The sequence below is a fragment of the Elephantulus edwardii genome, unplaced genomic scaffold, assembly GCF_000299155.1.
Source record: "Elephantulus edwardii isolate Elephantulus edwardi_28Jun2011 unplaced genomic scaffold, EleEdw1.0 scaffold00309, whole genome shotgun sequence".
Lineage (NCBI taxonomy): Eukaryota > Metazoa > Chordata > Mammalia > Macroscelidea > Macroscelididae > Elephantulus > Elephantulus edwardii.
In genome coordinates this window covers 1,234,627-1,239,355 of record NW_006400059.1, presented here as the reverse complement: position 1 = coordinate 1,239,355, position 4,729 = coordinate 1,234,627, and the positions used below count along the sequence as shown (strand labels likewise).

General features: G+C 38.8%; 1 pseudogene; it reads left to right on the top strand.

Annotated features, from left to right (window-relative positions):
* The first annotated feature begins 2,202 nt into the window (after positions 1-2,202).
* Positions 2,203-4,314, top strand: LOC102874166 (annotated as a pseudogene).
* Positions 4,315-4,729: the final 415 nt, after the last annotated feature.

The following is a 4,729-nucleotide window of genomic DNA, read 5'->3' as shown; positions in this document are numbered from 1 at the left end:
AAGAAGCCAGCTGTAATTCTGTAAGAATTGTGTTGAGCTTGTAGATCAATTTGGGGAGCTATCTTTTGCCGTTTTACTAGTGTCAAGCCTTCTTACAATCCATGAGCATGGACTTCATAACTTTCAGATTATAAATGCTTTGCTGCTGTTGTTGTTGTGTACTTTGGAGTTGGAACCGACCCATAGCTGACCCTCTGGCAGATTCTCAGAGGCAGTTAATGGCACAGGATTGTCCAACTTTCTCCTGGGAGCAGCTGGTGAGCTGGAACCAAATGCCTTCAAAATTGCAGCACAGCTTCTTACCATGGTGCCACCAGCACTCCCTATAAACATTTTACTTCTTTTATTTAAAATATTTCTATGTGTATGAATTTTTTCCTCTATTGCAAATTAAATTATTTTCTCAATTTCATTTTCAGAATTTTCAGTGCCATTCTACAGAAATGTAATTAATCTAATATCTTACAACCTTGCTAAATTTATTATTTCTAGTAATATACTTTCTTAGTAATACGCTTTCTTAGGATTTCTACATATAAGATTATGTTATCTGCAAATAAAGATTCTTTTATTTCTTTCTTTCCAGTATGGGTGCCCTTCATTCTTTTTTTGCCTTATTTTGTTTTACTTTTTTATTTGGGAATCTTTCACACTAACCAAGAGAGAAGTGATGGTGACCTGTGCTAAAATCATAAAGCAAAATGCAATAATTTGGGACATTTTTGGAGAGGGACTTGTTGGTGAATTGGATATCTGAATCAGAAAAGGGAAGATCAAAGTGACTTCCAGAATTCAAGTTTGACTTATTTGAGTAGACACAGTGCCACTTGCCAAGAGAAAAGGAAACTCTGTGAAAGGAGGCAGGAAGGATAGATTAAGGAATTTGGTTAATGAAGATTTCTTCTGATATTTTGACCTTGAGATTTCTAAATACATGAAAATGTGAAGGACATAATCATGGAGGGAATATCATGCTATTTGCCATAAAATTGTGCTTATAAAAAGATTATTTTCTAATCTGGAAGAATTCTTGAACTAAATGAAGGAAGATATGTAAAAGTAGAGGCTGGGAGGGGTTTGTGCGGGGAGAAGGGTGCAACAATGAATGAATGGAATCCCAAAATCTCTGTAGATGTTCATTGAAATGAAAAATAAAGAACTTAAATTTAAAAAAAAAAAGTAGAGGCTGGATTTTATGAAGAAGGATGTGGCATCAGTATCAAAGGAAGATTCATTCACAACCTTCATTATGCAGATGACATAAGCCTGCTTGCTGAAAGTGAGAAGGACCTAAGATGCATACTGTAGAAAACCAAACACTACATCCTTCGACATCAATTACATCACAACATCAAGAAGGTAAATAGTCTCACCAATGGGCCAATAGGCACCATCATGATAGATGGAAAAAAGATAGAAGTCATAAACTATTTCATCTTATTTTGGACCTATAATCAATATCCACAAATTTGCTGTCAAGGTGTTACAGAATAATGATGTCAGTTTAAGTCCTAAAGTGTACATGGTTCAAAGCCATTGTCTTTTCAATTTCTCGCTATGCATCTGAGAATTGGACAATGACAATGGATGACTGAAGAAAAAATAGACACCTTTGGGTTCTGTGAACAAACAAATATATCCTGGAAAAAGTGTAGTCAGGGTGCTCCTTGGAGACATGAATGGTGATGCTTCATCTCACATACCTGGGCATTCTGTTAGGAAATGCCAGTTCTTGGAAATGGACATCATGCTTGGAAAAGTGGGGGTCAGCAAAAGAGAAAACCTTCAATGAGATGGATTAACCCAGTGACTGCAGCAATAGGCTCGGATATATCAGAGATAAGAAGTTGGCACAGGATAGGACAGGATTCAGATCTGTTGTTCATAGGGTCACTATAAATCATAGCGAACTAACTCAGTGAAAACCTAACAAGAGCCATCTTTAAAGGCAAACATTGATTGAAGCCTAATGAAGGAGATGGATTCACTGGGTGGTGCAAACAGTTAATAGGCTTGGCTGCTAAAAGAAAGACTTGAGCTCGAGTCTACCCAGAAGACCTGGAAAGAAAGATTAGCTATTTGTTTCTGGATAATCAACCAATGAAAACTCTGTAGGACACAGTTCCATTGTGACAAGTGAAAATTTACAGTAATTGAGTCTTTGTTTTAATATATCAAGCACCTAATTCAGTTAAAGCATAGATGGAGAATACAAGTAAGTCAACGGTACATTTTGTGCTTTATCACAATACTGGCTAAGTAACATGTTGGGTGAGAGTGAGAAAACAAAATCCCTTTCTTCTCTAGCTCCATTTAGTCAAAGATAATCAACTATGAATGTTGATATTGTTGTTGTTTTGTTTCTATTATTGTTCTTAGGTGTAATCAATTTAAATTCAACTCATAGTGACCCTAGGAACAACAGATCTGAATCTTGACTTATCCTATGCAATTCTCATTAAGCAACAACAATTTACCCTGAACTGTGCCAGAAAGTAAACTTTCCCACTTTCTCTAAATAAATCACCATTTTTATTGATAATATTATGCTTCCAGCCTCAAAAACTTACTTTAAAGTACTTTGGACATTGAATAAAATGTCATGTCCTGCATTTGAGTTCTCTCACCATTAGGAACAGATTGAACCTGAAGCTGTTAGTCAGAGAAGTAATAATTAAACCAAGTTTCAATGTTCTCTGGTCACAGGGAACTCAGATAGCCAAACAGGCAGAGGAGAAAAACTAGCCCACAGTACCTTCTCGCTGGCCGTAGGCCTGTTTGTATAACCCAACAAATCCTTCAAGTTTTCTCCTACCCTGAATACACAGACAATAAATGAGCTCTAGTTTATAGGCATGGTTGATTCCAGTCTTTTACTTGGCATGTTCTAATGTTTTACGATATGTTGAGAAAATCCCTGGCAAAAAGATTCTTTATAAATGCCTTTTATTATTTTCTTGTTTGTGATGTATTGAATTAAAGGATGTGTGTAATCTGACCAACCCAGTAAAGGTTTTAATCCTCTTTAATTTTATGGCCTTCCAGGAGAAGTTCCATGTAGAGGAAAAGTAATGACTTACAGAATTGATTATTCTTAAACATCCTACCAACTTGTTAATGAAAATGGGGCCAACCTTGTCACAGTATTCTATCCCTTTAAAAGCATTCCTAATATTTTTTTGTTTAGAAAGTTATATATTAAAGTAATGAGAAACAGGGACTGGGACTTGGCCACTAGGAGAGGCAGAAGAGTTGTATGCGGAAAGTGTATGTGTCTGGAGGAGAGATGAGGAAGGATATTCCAAATTATTGTTAAAATGTAAATACCACACAACATGATTTAAAGATAAAATGAGCCTTTCTGTGCTACCCACACAACGGTCCATACATCTTGTTCTGGTTCCAATCATAACTTAAAGGGGAAACTTCCACAACATCCAGAGCCCTTGATGTCCTGCAGACGAAGGAGGAGGATGTCCTCAAATTCCTTGCAGCAGGATCGCATTTGGATGGCACTAACCTTGACTTCCAATGGAACAGTACATCTACAAAAGGAAAAGTGATGGCATCTACATCATAAACCTGAAGAGGACCTAGGAGAAGCTTCTCTTGGCTGCTTGTGCTATTGTTGCCATTGAAAGTCCAGCTGATGTCAGTGTCATTTCCTCCAAAAATACAGGCCAGAGAGCTTTTCTGAAGTTTGCTGCTGCTACTGGGGCCACTCCTGTTGCCGGGCACTTCACTCCTGGAACCTTCACTAACCAGATCCAGGCAGCCTTCCAGGAGCCTCATCTTCTGGTGGTTACTGATCCCAGGGCTGACCACCAGCCTCTGACAGAAACATCTTACGTTAACTTGCCCACCATTGCCTTGTGTACCACAGATTCTCCTCTGCACGAGGTGGACATTGCTATCCCGTGCAGCAACAAGGGAGCTCACTCCTTGGGTCTGATGTGGTGGATGCTGGCCCAGGAAGTCCTGCGCACGCGTGGCACAATCTCCCGGGAGCACCTGTAGGAGGTCATGCCCGATCTGTACTTCTACAGGGATCCAGAAGAGATTGAAAAGGAAGAGCAGGCTGCTGCTGCTGAAAAGTCTGTGACCAAGGAGGAGTTTCAGGGAGAATGGTCGGCCCCTGTTCCTCAGTTCACTGCTACTCAGCCTGAAGTTGCAGACTGGTCCTAAGGCGTCCATGTACCCTCAGTGCCTATTCAGCAGTTCCCTACTGACTGGAGCACTCAGCCTGCAACTGAAGACTGGTCTTCAGTCCCCGCCGCTCAGGCCACTGAGTGAGTTGGAACAACCACCAAATAGTCTCAAACAGTCTTTTTAAAAGTGGAAATATGGTTGATGGAAAATAAAAAAATGCATTTCATTAAAAAAAAGATAAAGTGAAATAATCAAAATTTCAATCCTCTTTGTGTAACTATAAATACATCACCAACTCCACATGGAAAAGAAAACATCACCAAAAAATCGAAGCAATGATGATGAAGAAGAACAAAGCAGGAAGCTTCACACTCCCTGATCTCAAAACCTAACGACAGTAATCAAAACAGCTTGGACCTGGTTCAATGATAAGAAAATAAATCAATAGAACAGATAGATATGAGACCACTAAAGTAAATCCATGGGCAGTTGATTTTTGACAGGAAGTCATTTATTAATTTTAGCACTATCTAGTGTTCTAGGATTCCCATTCTTCTCAGAGTTAGCCACACTTTGTTGT